Genomic DNA, 15,814 nt, shown 5'->3' with positions numbered 1-15,814 from the left:
CTTTCTGTGGATCAAACTATTACTTGCACGACACAATACTTTCACTGAAAAAGACAGCAATGCCTGATCTCCTGAATTGAGGAAATGATGGAATTATTGTAGTCAGGAAGCACCTACGCGCATTGTTTAAATCATTTTTTTTTTTAAATGGTATGATAAGGTTGAAGTGGTTAAGAAAACAAAATACTAAACAGCAGGTTTCTTGTAACAAATTGCCATTTACACCAGTTTGGAGGGTGCAATGTGCTTTTGTTAGTGACTAGAGGTGGGAAGTATTGTAATCGCTGTACTTTAGTAGTTTCTTTTTTGTGTTGTTGTTATCTTTAGGGACTTTACTGGAGCATGTCTTTTTCTGATGACTTCTTACTTTTACCTCTGCATTTGTCCACAAATATACTTTCAACCTCTTACATTGGAAAACTGATTGTTTTCCATTCAGATGCGAATGATGCTATGGTCAGTTCAGTCCACTTATTCTATCACAACTTTTATTTTTTATTTTTTACAAAGATGATAAATTACCAACACGTACTTTCTTTAACTAGAGTAGACGAGTTGAGTCAGTACGTTTACCTTTACCAGATTTTAATTTAATTTGTTATTGTTTTGCACAAGTATCCTTACTTTTACTAGTAAGTACAGAATGGAAATACTTTTGCCACCTCGGACTATTGACCTCCGTTTCGCATCAGTCTCCTGGTCAAAACGTTCTAAAAAAAAAACTCGTCTAGACCTTTATCTTGCCTACACACAGTTAGCAAGAAGTCGGCCACAGGTAGCTCGAGTGTCCTGAGAAGGAAGTGTACCGACAGGACACTCCCCCGCGGCTTTTGTTGCACCTTCTTGGCAGGTGAAGGTGTTGACCTTTCACCCTCGCCTGAGCGGAACGCGGCGCTCCTGTCTACAAGTCAAACGAGATTGAGGCGTATATGTGTGTGTAGCGTTTTTGGGATGTTTTTCGCAGCCTGCCGCGGTACTGGAGCGGAGTGTAACCGGACCGGCTGAAAGAAGGATGTCAACAAGTGACGCAGGAGAGTCGGAGCTCAGAGTCGGAGGAGTAGGAGGAGGAGGAGAGACGTCACATACGCCTTCGTACGGGATAGTGCGAGCAGTAACACGAATCGCAAGGTACGTTCACATGTCGCCGAAGGGGCTTCTTTTACTCAAGGTAGGTAGGTAGTAGTGTTCCGGTCTCCTACGAAAAAACGAAAAGAAAGTCGCAACGCACTTTTAATTTAAATGCGCGCGTGGTGCAACCCAGTCGAGTGGAACTGCTTTTGCAAATCTGTGTGTTTAAGCGTCGCGACGGTTCTCCCGAAAATACATCGCCTGTCTCCGCACCGTAGAGTCGCGTCCGAATTCGTGGTGTCACTTTAGTCGCTTCGGCGCTAAAGTGGGGGGGGGGGGGGGGGGGGGGGGGGGGGGGGGTGTGCTCGACTTTGGCTTGGCCACCGTGGGTTGTTTGACAGGAGTAGGCGTGAATGGCGCGGTAAGGTTTGCTATAGGAAAAGCTGCGTAGTGGAGGGGGGGGGGGGGGGGGGGTTGTATCAGAATTCTGCTGGTTGAACGATTCTTTGGGTATGTTTGGAATGCATTCGTGAAACGAGGAAAAATACGTATTAACTCGCGTAAAGTTAAAGCTCGGGCGGAGCTACGTGTTGGTCGGGGTGGGGGGGGCGGGGTGGGGGGGGTATTTTGACAGTAAGCCCTCCACACTAAAATCAAGTCTTTGTTGTTTGAAGTACAGCATCTTTTTCAAAATATGTGTTTAATACTTGTAATGCATTTCTGACTTGATGATTGGCCTGAATTTTGTTCTTGGTGGACACAAGACGCTCGATCAAATTTAACCTGACACTAACCCTGACAGTAGAAACAAGCTGATATAGGTTAATTATTAATATTAACAGTGGTGACGATTTGATGTCCTCTAACTCATAGGAGTGCTGACAGTCCTACTATTATAAACTCACCTTGAAACATTTAATAAATACAACAACAACAACAACAAAACCTACAGTGACAGTCAGAATAATTAATAACAGCCATGTGGTCATTTCACATATCTACTTATTGCCACCGCTGTGTGATTCATGATCTCACCCTGTGGCCACCCCAAGGGAAAAATGTCTGGCTCCGCTGCTGACTTGAAGTGGGTGTGTGGGATATGCCGAATCGAGTCCTGAACGTACTGTCTGTTTTTGCTATATGAACTTGCTGGATCTAGCTCAAAGTTTTGCTAGCTGTGCTTATGTAAGTAACCCGGAAAGCCAGACAACGTAAACAATGTCATGTTGATGCGCTTTAGTCTTGAACCTGAAGTGGGTTTTGCAGGCGAGATCGTACACGTATATCCAGCCCCTGTGCACACATTTTACAGTGAATACACAATGCTACCACTGTGTGCACTGGGAGCTCTGCCCTCTGTCAATGATCTGCGTATCCTTCCGCTAATTCCCCTTTAAATGTATCTTTTGTAAACCCATCCAAAGGCAGATAGAGATAAATGGTCGTGAAGTCATCGCGGCTTCATTAACATCTCTTTGGGTGGCTGTTCAGGGGGCTAAACGAACGAGGTCGAGGGCGTAAATCGTTTGCTGTAGTCGGAGAGTGACGTGCTTGACGGGGAGTTCGCACCCACACTCCAGTCCGACTGAATCCTTAGGGTTATGTAAGCAGTGAACAGCAGGCGCACACCCACAGCTAGGCCAACCGCTTAGTGAAGAATACACGGTGTCGCACACACGCACAGTGCACATAATGGGAGCAGAGCGACGAGCCTCTAGCAGTCAGAAAGGAGTGAGTCATCAGTTCTTAAACCATCCAAATAAACTTGGAGATTGTCTATTTTGCATGTAAGCTCAAGCATTAGCTGTAGTTTTTTTTTTTTATGTTTTGTTAACACCCGGGATTAAAAAAAAAATGCATTAGTCTCTGACTTTAATTTTAGAAACCAGATTAAAGTAGGATTATATGTCTATGATTATATGATTATATAACTTTCTAGTAATATAAATGGAGTCCTTTCAAACTGAAACATTAGAAAAAAAATAGGGTCACGCCCTACAGTTGATCTCGAAATTTGTTTCCCCCCAGACACAATTTAATGCGTTTTAAGTGCTAAATGTGACAGAATGCAACCTCATTGTGCAGTGTAAACATGACAGGGAAAGGGCAGTTTTCTGAAATACAAAACCAGATTAAACCAAAAAAAAATTACAATTGGAAAAATCCTGTTTTTGTTTTGCTTCTGGGCTTTCTTTCTTTGTTTTTTACTTTCACATTGAAGCAGGGTTATAAACTGTGTCAATACTGTAAACATAAGGGTGGGAGATTGAACCCAAGTACAACACAGACGCAGGCATTCTCTCTTTCATTGGCAACTGACAACGCTTTTTAACCGTTTCTCTTGCAGTCTGTGGCAAGAACAAGCTTTTGAGTTTTGTCTGATTTATAAGAAGCACTACACTGAAACAAATCTTCATTTAATCCATATCAGCGAGTCGCTACTGCTGTCACGGCAGATACATTAGTAGCAGAGTCTTGCAAAGTGGCGTGAGAAACAAACATCCAGCATAAGTCTACAAAAAAAGGGAGGTATTGTCAGTCAAACGCCCTTTTCGCGCAGGCGACAAGTAATGGACTTGTAACAAGGAGTTGTGACATTCCTGGCATTCCAGCGCTGCCGTTCCAAATGCAAGACGGACAAATGTAACCCCTGGCTAGGTGTGCAGGTGCGAAACGCGACACGGAGCACGGACTTCTCTAAAAGGAGGATCAGTACGTCTCGTGTGCAGCATGTCACAGTTGGACGCAGCCACCACAGACAACCGTTGTTTGTGAGTCTCTCATTCCCAGCAAATGCCAAGTCAAGCGCTTCTGCCAGAGGATGCGTGCCATTGGTTCGTTCCTTATCGTTTTAGAAATGTGTTGTCGAGCTTTGGTGACATGCTTCCAAATTAGGCCCTAACCCTAAACCTGCGTTTGATGCAGTGGCGTCCAAGGCAAACAAACTTTTTTTTTTTTTCCAACGTCATGCACATCCTTTCATACATCCTCCTTCTATATTGATATATGTAGATTGCTGGCATGTGTCTCACTACTGGAGTAAAATCATTAAACCACGAGCGGTCCAAAGTCAGCCCACTCGTCATGTGGTTTTAAATGCCTGTTATTGGTTAATTACTTTTCTCATGACCACATTCACAGCGTAAAAGCAATGACAAACTAGGCCAAACTTGGAGTAATGGATTCCACCTTGCGCAACATTCACCTTCCCGATGTTTTGACGAGCTAAAGAGGTCAGTGACCCTACCCTGCCAGCGAGTTCAGGACTTCTGAAATGAAGCTGAATCTAAAGATTTGCGCAAAAAAAAGTCTAATTGCATGTCTGCGAAATCGGCGAGTGTCATTACATCTGTTTTGACGGCTAATCAAAGTGTGTCTACGTTAAAATGATTGACGTCTCTGCTCCTAGCGCCGTCATAAAACGCTGGGAGAACTCTGCTACTGCTAACCAAGACGGGCGTGTGAGGGTGGCGCTGTGTTGTGAAGCCTCGGGTTTATTATTTATTTTGATGTGCGAGGAATTTCGAAAAATCGCCTCGGGGAGAAGGCGGGATTTTTGGAGACAGCGACAGGTGTGGATGGGCATGTTGGCTTTTGGCGGTGACTGAGCAGCCGGGGCGTATGAATACTCCCGCCTCTCTCTCTCTCTCTCTCCCTCTCTCTCTCTCTCTCTCCCTCTCTCTCTCGTCATGTCGTGTTATGTCACGCCAGGTGTTTTATGTTATTCCGACAGACCTTTAATGAGGCCGGTGAACTGCCCCTGAAGGCAGGGTAGGGCGTAAAGGGAGAAGTGTTGGTCCGCCCTCAGTGAAAAGGTCATGGATGATAAAAAAAAACAAAAACAAAGTACGGTGCTTTGCTCTACGTCAGCTTTCCCCGCGTTTCGCCGTCACTGGAGGTTTCGGAAGGATCGCGAATCCTCATCCCCCGACGGGCCGCTGGTTTTCGATGCCTCTATTGCATCCGACGGCTAATGATCGCACCGGTGGCTAGGTTTACAGTATCTGCGCTGCAAGCGAGCGCAGATATGCACGCTCCAGTGGCTATGTGAGTGGGCGTGCTTCTCCCTGCGACCTGTTTTTTTTTTTTTTTTGGAAAGTGTGGAGTGCGTGGAGCTGGGAATGTTACATAACTGCTCTCTATCAGTGCAGGAACAGGGGGGCCGATAAGATAAGATAAGATAAGATAAGATAAGATAAGATCCTTTAATGAACCTGAAACAGGAATCCTTCTTCATAAATTACCCGCATTTACAACGTATTACGTGATGTGGACACAATTACTAATTGGTGAAGGGGATAGCTGACACCCCCCCTCAAACATATCGATGAAGGACCCACATCTGCTGATAGGTGTGAACAAAATTACAAAACTCAGCAGTGACGATCACATGACACAGCCAAGACAGCTTTGCATGCAAGACTAAGGCAGTGCTGGCCAGAGGAGAAGACGAGAATAAGAACGATATGAAAAACTGTAACCTTCAGCTGACTGAAAGAGAGCGATCAAGACTCTTCGCCCACCCAAACCTCTACTTGCAGCAGTATTTCCTCAGTTCCCATTGCAGCAGTAAAGAGTTTGTGAGTTTCTAGCTGTGCTTCCTTCACTTTGAGAGTGCTGCAGCATGTTGTCCTTCTCATCGGGCGGAAGCACTTCTGTTAAGATTCACACATTCCGGTATTGCCTAAGTGGGTCATACTATGGCTTGAGAAGGGTTTCATTGGACCTGAAATCCAATGCATCAAACATTTGGTCCCCACCTCTTTTTTTTTTTTCATGAGAAAATTCACGGGTTTGTCATAATTTATGTTTGCGTGACAAAGGAGAAGCGCACAGCTTGAGATAATAGTAATGTTTTCTTCTGCTTTGGTACTTAATGAATGTGTTCTAGCTTCCTGTGTGTCTGTACTTTGCATAGACAGACAGCATCATCCTGCAACATGTAATTACCAAAGTGACAATCTTGTGAATCTCAAATCCCAACTGCTCACAGCCATCTTTCCAAATTTGCTGCACACATTGCAGTATTTATTGGGACATGCCATTTTAAAAAAAGAATAAATCTTTAAAAAAAAATTTTACTTAATTTTCTTTCAGAAAGAAACAGAATGTCATACTCGGGCGAACTGCTTCACTGGACAGTCATCATGGTCGTGAAACACAAAGTGGACCACAGCGCCGCGTGTCTGTCATCAGACAGGAAGAAGCACACAAAGGTCCAGCGCACGCCTGCGTTGCACACCGCCGCGTGCGTCTCTGCAACCCTGCAATCGACTAATATGTGACGTCTGTTTTGAAATTGCTGCAGCACTTACACTAGAAGCCAATCAAACACACCAGGGGAGAGTTGGCACTAAACCACCGGAGGTCCCGACCACAAGGCCAGTGGAGCCCAGGTTCACCAACTCCCTCTTCTTCAAAATCACCAAGAGCTTCAGCCTTGACGTTCCAGATGCAAAGCTCAAGAAAAATGGACGCAGGTAAAAAAAAAAAATAAAAAAAAAAGAAGAACAAAAGGAATAGAAACTAATTTTCCCTGTAATGTAATGTCCCTGATATTGAGTCTTGGGTCTTGAAAAAGCTACAGATAAACGGGTGAAAATAAACAAAATAACAGAAACCTCATAGGTTAAGGAAGAAACCTACCATGCCTCAGGCACACCTGCCAAAAAAGCCATAACACAGCCCTTTCTGACACCTCTTGACCGCCTTGATTTTGTCCCCTTTCAAAAATGTGAGCACTCAAACATATCGTCAGCTTTAGCTTTAGGCCAAATTCCATCGATGTTGTAGCATACCGCAAACAGAGGGCTAAATATTACATTTTCTTGAAATCAGCTATTTTTGTATCAAGTATTCAATTCATCGTGTAGGACGGCTCCACTTGAGGGCTGAGACTAAACATGAAGTCGAAAGCAGGAAGCACAAGAAAAGCAGTGTCCCATTAGCCGCAAGCTAGCACTGTTAAGGTGTTTTGCACCCTGTCTAAACAACCCAACTATTTGGCATGGACTCTCTGCCGGTTGCACTCCAGTCGTTGAGCCGCTCAGGCTGACATTCTAGGTTGCGGTTTGTCAAAGTGCTCAAGAGACATCTGGCACTGTTGGTTGAATCATTCCCTGAAGTCACAAGTCATTTGTGACATTTAGTCAAACAGTGACTAAACCACTGAGCCCTAACTGCATATCTGAGCCTGTGGCACACTATCGGCAATGGGTCAGCTTCTTCTATAAACAAGGAAGCAAATTTCGTTACAAAAAATCCCCCCTGTGGCAACATTTGAACCTTGCGGTGTGACTTTATGTGCTGATAGAACTGACAGTGCCTTTAATGGCTTCCGACTCTCATAGGATTTTACCTCGTTAACCACAAAGCATTCTCTCCTTTCACTTTCGGGAAAGACGCCTGCCTTTTATGCAAGTAATCCACATTTTGGTTACGTAGCGTAGCTTTCTTAAAACCATAGGGAGTCAAAGACAAATGAGTGCAACACGGAGTTTTTGATATTACGTCGGGCAAATCTGTGCTTCCTGAACGTCTTCTTCAGCCACGTGCGCATGCCTTTACTTGCTCAGGTGCGCGCCACAACAGAGGTCAATTAATAGAACCGCCTTTATTATTCCAGGAGGGAACACACCCTTAAACTGCTTTGGCAGCCAACCCGTGTCCTTTTCTTGCCAGTTCGCACAAAGCTTTCACAGACATTTTGTACTCGGGGCGTGATCTCGTACGCGCACGATCCGCAGCCGCTCCGTCCAACGTCGGTGTGACTCGAGCAAGGTGCTCCTCGACAGTGGGAATCAGAGGGAGAGGAGGACGGGAGGGAGGAACGCTGATCAGCCCGCTGATCTGCATTCTTGTGGTTAATTTGAGACACGTTTCTCACCAAAACATTACTGTGGAGGCGGCCATGGCCCTTGTTGCATGGGGACAGGTATTTTTATTGCAGATCTATTTAGTCAGTTTTGCATTTTGTTATCTCAGCACTAAACTTATATAACAGTTTATTCATCTATCTTGATTACTTTGACGGTAACAACTGGGGCAGGTTTTTCCCAGGTAAAAATATCTCTTTATCTGAAATGCCACATTTTATTAGGTGTCTTGAAGAAATGCTCTTTATTAGATATCGTTGCACACATATAAGTTATAAAAGCCATTTTTAGGAAAAAGGTTAAAACAAAAATATATGTATACATATACTGTATGTCATTACTTGATATTATGTGTGTTTGTTTTAATTACTGCTTTAGCTTAGATGGTTAGAAGATCATTTTTTTGAACGCCTGCAAGTCGAAAATGATTTTCTTCCGTCTGGCTAATTGCATTTTCTGCATCGTGGACATTGCATGTGAACATATAGAGGACCGGTCTGTCATTATGTAGTAATCCTAATGGGTTTATGTCCTCTCCCACCAGTTTAAGTGGAAGCCAAAGTGCTGAGAACAGCGTCTGTCAGGTAACAATTTGCCTCAGTCTCAACAGTAAATACGTTGAAATCAGTACAACATAGAATTGATACAACATTATATATATATAATACAATGTAAATTGAATATAATTTTGATAACTCTACCCACTTATAAATTATAATGTCTCGGGTAAGGTGAAGGTGATTATGTTTTTACATACACACCTTCACGTGTTTCTTTATTTTGTGTTTGTGTGTGTGTGTGTGTGTGTGTGTGTGCGTGTGCGTGTGCGTGCGTGTGCGTGTGTGTGAGTCTTTCAAAATAACCTGTTTGACAATGCCCAAATCTTTTGAATAACTACAGCATGGGAACAAGAGCTCTGGCCTCTGGTTGCACGCAATGTACAATACGCTGCACATTTAAATAAACTGTAAATATCACACTTAAGTGTTCAGCATGCTAATGCAAATGCCAATGGTGCCGTCACTGTTGATACACACACACACACACACACACATATACAGTAATTGTGACAGAACATAAATTTAACTTTAGATGAATTGTCTTGTTACTTATCCTTGGTTCTCTTTTCTCAACAGGTTAATGGACAAAACCCAACAGTTGAACTCAAGATTGTTCCAGTATTTCTCCAGAAAAATGTTGGATTACATGAGCAACAGGGATTACGCACGTTTCCAGACAGGTCACAATTGCAGACTGTAAAGAAATCCATTGATTTAAAAGACCACGCAGAGCTCAAGAAGCAACCTGACTTGGTGGAAGCGTCCGACCCAGCAAAAATGCTTTCCTCGTCTATGGTGACAGTTCTCGCTCCACATTGGAGTGGCCGTCTAAGACGGAACAAACGGTTTGAAGGAACTGGCACGACAGAAACGCAAGATGGGACAAACGGTCAAGAACAGCAAGTACAAGAACCCACGGGCATGTTATTGGCTGATCGGTCACAAGGTCAGTTAAAAGTGCCATTAATGGTTACCAGGTGGAACACTGTAGGTGATTCAGTGGGCAATGAACAAAAGAGGAGCCTTATTCAGACTGGCTCTTTGGATGCTAATTTGGGAAGAAGTGACAATTTGAAAAGAGAAAGAGGTGTCTTGGACACTGGACAAAGAAGGCACCCACAGACTGGTCTTCAGGAAGGACTGTTATCTACAAACTCCATACCAACAACTAGCAGTCTTCTTCTGTCTCTAAGAAAATGCAATTCCAATGACAGAAGTCCCATCGCAACTCCTCTTCGCTCTGATCAAACAGAACTAACTACACGGCAGGAATCAAAGACTCTTCCCCCTCTACCATCGTGTTCCTATCGGACTACTGAAACTGGCACTGGCATCTTCTCTTCGTCATCTGTTGATTCCCGAAACAGAACAGCGTTTGAAACACGTTTCTTTTCAGGTCCACCTGGAAACAAAAACACGCCTTTCACCCAAGAATCTCAAACAACCTTAACAAGCTCCATTTCCTCACCAAGAAATTCCTTGTATGACCACTCTCCACTACAACAAAGACAATCTTTGCCTCGAAGAACTACACTGACATCCACATCTTGGTGGAAACAGGTTACTCAGGACAGTTGTTCCCCATCAACAAACATCACTGACAAGACAGATACACCTTCAGTTCGGCCCTGCAATGATAAAAGTGGCTTAAGATCTCCAAATCCGAACGAAGGACAAACATTAAATGACCAAATACTCAACCGTGGCATGATTAACACAACAGAGTTGCTCCACAAGAGTAGCATAAATCTTGATAAAAAGGCATCAGGAGGAACTCCTGACCTTAAACTTAAAAAGACTGAGGATCCACCCAACCAGAGAGCAGACAAGCTCATCAAAGAGCAATATGTCTCCAGTGTAAACACACGGGAACCGCAAAATCTTCAAAGTATGCCCAGTCATCCAAACAATCTTTCCAAGTATAGTGGACGTTCATTTACAACAAATCTCAATCAATTACCACCTCCATTGCTACGTTTCGAGAGCAAGAATACACCCTCTGATGTCAGCACAAAATATAACAACAATCACATTTCATCCAACCCCAAATCCTTAATGTCTTTTCAAAACAAGGACTCACAAAGTTATATCAAACATTCTCCTCCCATCAGTATTGGCAGCAGTGCAAATAGACAAGATCCAACCTGTCATGCTGCGTCAACTGTCCCTGCAACCACAAACACAAGTCCATTGTTTTCCTCAAAACCAGTTGATTTGCAGACCAGTGTTCAGCCTCTATCAAGCGCTAGCTCTCGCTCACAGCCATCCAAATTCACCAAATCAGTTGACACCACACCTCTTGGCTTTGAAAGAAGCTATTCTGCAATTCCAGAACAATTCCACTCGAATCAAAGTCGCATTTCCATTTTAACCAAAACAAACAGTGTGCAGTATCGTCCAGTAACTACTGCTCACATGGTCTTTTCATCTACCTCTAACAACCATCCTGCAACCACGACTGCTCCCAGCTCGTCCCCTCTTACTCAACCTCCCAACCATACTCTTTCATCTTCTCCAACCACTATTAGTTCTCTTTTAACTCCACCAGCCACTCCAGTTATTACCAGCCCAAAGACCTTGCTACATGACCCAGAGAAAGACACAACTAAACAATTTGGAAAAAGTAAGGAGAAAAGAGAAAGACGGGTAACATGGGATGACTCTGTGGATTGGCAGTGTTCTGATTCGGACACCGTCGAGAAGTCAGAGCAATCTGAAGTTCTATCTCCGGCGAGGTCCTCTGTCAGCATCAAAGCTCCATCCATCTTTTCCTTTCTGAGGCAAAGCAATCCGCCAAACACAGCACCTCTTCGCTCCCCTACCCCCAAGAGTTCAAACATACAGGTGACGAAGGCAGGGAAGTGTCGGTCCTTTTCATCTGATGCTGTCGATTCACCATCCACACATTGGGAGAGATCACAACAAATGACGAGTGACTGTTTGCCATCTGAGAAGAAACTGGACCTTAGCACACCCAGACATGGGAGGACTCTATCTATGGAGTCTGGCACCACTCACTACCGTTCTTCTGTGCCTCTCTCCCTTCCTGCTGACTTTTCAAGTGGCTATAAGCATCGATACAGCTCCCCACCATACACCGCTCTCGTGACCTCCAGGTCAACACAAGGAGAGGCTGAAAACCATAAAACTATAACCCCAAGATCTCTGCTTTTCCAACAAACATCTATGGCGAATTATAGTACACATAATGATTCAGCTAAGGTAAAAGCCATAACTTTGTCCAGACCTTCTATGTCTCCTGTCAGTCCACAAGAGCCTCTAACTGCACAGTTCCAAAACAAAGTTTCCACCAGAGAAGGTTTGAAGATTGGGACTTTAGACATAGATAAACTTGAAAATAGGAACCGTAAGAACATAAGCCAAGACTCCCAGAAAGGCAAGATATTACTCATCAACAACAGAGTACATATCTACTCACAGTCTCTCCCAGGGGATCAGGGGCATAGATCTTCCCCAGCACTTGTAACTGAGACACTAGTTTACAGCTTTGAACCAAAAGCAGACTTTACTAAAGCTGTTCCAACTAGCATTGTTCATACACCTTTTCAACAGACTCCAAACACAGCAATTCATTTTAAAACCAAGTTAAGTCAAAAATCACAAATTCAGCAGAGTAAAGAGGGTTCAGGTCAGTCACAGCAGGGCTCCAGCAGTGGCAGCTCAACAGGGAGTCAAGCCAGGGATAAAGAAAGCTTAAGGAATAAAGTCAAGGACAGCATGATTTGCAAAGGCAAATTTTTTTCAGTGGATTGCAGCAATGAACAAGTTCCAAAAAGGGGCAAGAAAAGTAGCAACACTCCAAGTTCTAATTTGACAAGGTCAGATTCTGACAGAGCCAACAAGACTAATAACAAAATGGACCAGGTCTTTAACAAGCTGAAACAAACATTCAGTACTAGAAGGTCAGAAGATGATATGTCATTCCTATGGAAGAGGAAAAAAAACTCTCAAACACCTTCTGTTAGTGGCTCAAGTGACATCAGCAGTGTCAGTGATGTCTCTCTTCAAAGCGCAAAAACTATGGAGAAGCAAGAGGAAAAGAAAAAGGCAGTGCCAACTGGCCGTGAGAGGGGAACTGGGGATGTTTACCAATGGCCACAAAGCAAATACATCATTGTGCCACCCTCTGATCCTGGGGTTCCTGTGACTGGCGATGTGTCTTTCCCTTGGTCAGACAAATCACTTCCCAACACTGACCAAGACAAGCAATTTAAAAGTGCAGAAATTATATCCAAAAAACAAACCCACTTGATGCACAGCCCAACACCACAGCAATTTGACTTTTATGATGACAGTGTGACTGATTATAAACCAACAAATGAGTTCCTCTCCTATAAAGATTGCAGTCCTGGGAGGAACACCAGTCCCTCACCTGTTCATCCCCCTCAGCATGAGAAGCCCGCATCCTGTCCAAGGAGCCCGTTTTCCCCGTTTTCCTCCCTTTCCCCTCTTCCTTCACTTCCAACGAGTGATGTTACAGATGACAGTGTTTTTTACAGCCCAAAGCTACAGCGTCGCAAAGAATCATCCTCACCCTGTGAGCCAGTACAGGGATACAGTTTGGGGAACTCAAGAAGAAGCCGGGCATCCATTGGTCCTCCAAGCGTCTGCCCATTGAAGGACAATGAACGCTTATCGCCCTCTTACGCCGACTTAAAGTACGGCATTGAACCTGGGAGGTCCTTTTCTGTTAGCTCTGTATTAAGCAGCCGACCTTCAGCCCCTGCTCGCATCTCCACTGGATCCAGGCATATGAGTCTTGGGAATCTTTGTGAATCTACCTTGACCTGTGCAGGTAATAGCAATGACGTGGACTGGTCCAATGAACCTGATTGCGGAGGTACATACAACCTAATGCCCAGTAAGAAGTTGAAAGATTATTATGCTAGTGACCCTAATAGAATGAGATCGAGATCTCTTCCCAGATCATTGACCAGACATCTGGCCGACTGGGGCCCGGTTCCTCCACCAGGACATAATATAACCTCTAAGCCAACTCACCTTTGGAAATCAAACAGGGAGCCACAACATTTTATTTGGGATACAGAGGGTCCACCAACCCCTCCTCCAACTCCTCCGTTGTCCCCAGTGGTCAGGCGGATGTCCAAAGCTTCCAGTGTTTCCTCCCCTACATTCCCTGGCCCTTCAAGAGCAACGCAGCACACAGAGGGCATGTCCTCCAGGGGGAATTCACTCCCCAGATCATACATGTCAAGTCTCAGCACCTTTGAGGAAAACTCCGACAGCAGCTCAGACACAACAACAGATGACGAATACTATTTAGAAACGGGAGATATGGAGGAAAAAGAGACAGAGTTGTGAAAACATTATTTCCTTTTGTCCTCATTTTTGTGGGTCTCAATGTTTCTAAATTTTATGTAGAGATAACCATGTGAGAAGAGATTGGTCAAGTGACCTCTGCTTTAATGGTGTGGTTTTTGTTTTTCTGCTCTAGCGTGCCAACGGAAACAGGAGGTCATAAGGCACAGTTCATTTCCTGCATGATTTGCTTTTTATTGTTTTTTTTGTTTTTTTGTTTTTAGCTCTATGGTCATTGTCAAATTGACATTAAATGAGCAAGCATGATATTATCAGCTCAGGTTAGTGTGCACACTGTTTTTCTACTGAACGCAAATCAAAAACATCTGGACATTGAAAAATAACCATAGCTTAACTTTTGAAGTTAGTAATGTGCATGGTATGGGTGAGAAAGTGCCCTTCTGGTTGGTTTAGTCGTGATCAAGCGACAACCTTTCAAGCGAGGCTTATAAAGAGGTTTGCATTTCATCTATTTAATAAATGCTGATAAAATTGACTCCTATATTCTCCGTTTTTGTTATTGGTTTGCTTTGCTTTTAAGATCAAATGTAACTTAAATGTATAAAGCAGATTTATTTTCTTTGTCTGGTGTTTCTAATGGGCATCATGCTAATATTAAAAATGTCATATGGTTTTTTAAAAAAGGATTGTTTTTAATTCTTTGATGAAAGCTAATCACATGGTGTATAAATTCAGAGTTAGTATCAAATATGTCAAAGTTGTCTACTGTTCTTGCAAATTGCACTGAGACAAATTCCTGTCTATTTTTTTGGAATAAATGTAATATATTCAAAAACAACTGGCGTTGTGTCTATTTTAAATGAATGTGTGTGTGTGTATTTAATTTTTTTACAAACCTCTAGACATGGTAAAATTTGATAGAATGATCAAAATGTTCAAACCAGGATAAGCGGAATTGTTCAGTACTTCCACATTTTTCAAGTAGGTGTTCCCTGATCTTAGCTGTGACAACACGCACACTGTTGTGGTGATGGCAAAGTTGAAAGTCCTTTTAGACAGTGCTGCTTGGGTTGTGTAATCATCATTGGTCATCTGCTTGTAAATTGGCAGTGATGCAATAAAAATCTGCTTTGTATTACTACCCATGACCTCACAAGAGAAAGGGTATAACTGCTTCTCATAATGTGTCACAGTCTTCAAAGCTTTTCCAGTGCATCTGTTTTCCAATCTTACGTCACCGCAAAAGTCAGACACTGGTTGCACTGGTAATGATGCAACATTTTTTGTGGACAGTGTCATCCAGACCACTGGGATATTTCAGCGCTGACACATGTTTAGGCTTTTAAAACATTTGGAGGCGACTTCTGTGGAAATACATTGTCACAACTTCACAGTCTCAGACTTGTTCACTTTCCGTGAAAAAAAGTCTAAAACGTTTGAAAATAGTTTGTGCAGGACGGTCACGACCAAGTGCGTATGTCGGCAAATTCAGCTTTTGCCGATGTAAACGCCTTTTTGGAAGCGGTGATTTGCTTTGCCATGTCATGCCACAGTCAGGGAAGTGTTTTGTTTGTGTTTGTGGGAATGAGCAGGTTGTGCATACCATTCGCAGGTGCAGTGTTTCAAAGTCAAACAAGGGTTTACCAAAAAAGGAAGTGTTTGAAACGCTGACTTAAGGGAAAAAGGTATCTGACATGGACACAATGTTATATACGCTCCTTCTCGACCACGAGCTTCTGTCGTAATTGTGTATTTTTGAGCATTCTCTTGTCAAACACAGACCAGTAGTGAAGCATGTATGCATAATGCTTTGGCAGCTGTTTTTCCACATTAAATGGAAAAAAAGGTTATTTAATTCCATGATCTGATACGTATGAATGTTTAACGTTATATCAAAATTTGGAAAACATGTGTTTTCAAAGGTCAAGATATTCTTATTTGTGGAGCTCTTTGTCCATCTAGTGGCGGCAGAGTGTAGTTCACTTTAACTGCGTGTCACGCATGCGTGTG

The 15,814-nt window shown here is 43.3% G+C and overlaps 1 long non-coding RNA gene across 4 annotated transcripts; it reads left to right on the top strand.

Moving 5' to 3' along the window:
• Window positions 1-718: 718 nt before the first annotated feature.
• LOC142880866 (uncharacterized) lies at window positions 719-14,640 on the top strand. 4 transcript variants are annotated; one of them, XR_012925480.1, is made up of 5 exons: window positions 719-1,128; window positions 6,166-6,284; window positions 6,377-6,548; window positions 8,488-8,527; window positions 9,080-14,640. It is a non-coding gene; the product is annotated as an uncharacterized LOC142880866 (long non-coding RNA). The 4 variants fall into 4 exon arrangements; XR_012925481.1 differs by having other exon boundaries at window positions 1,118-1,172; XR_012925483.1 differs by lacking the exon at window positions 719-1,128 and adding an exon at window positions 2,081-3,780.
• Window positions 14,641-15,814: the final 1,174 nt, after the last annotated feature.

Source organism: Nelusetta ayraudi, unplaced genomic scaffold (assembly GCF_046127955.1).
Source record: "Nelusetta ayraudi isolate G7.1 ecotype Tasmania unplaced genomic scaffold, CSIRO-AGI_Nayr_v1 ptg000174l, whole genome shotgun sequence".
NCBI classification, from domain to species: Eukaryota; Metazoa; Chordata; class Actinopteri; order Tetraodontiformes; family Monacanthidae; genus Nelusetta; species Nelusetta ayraudi.
Note: the sequence above shows the minus strand (reverse complement) of the source record. Positions and strands in the feature narration are given on the sequence as shown.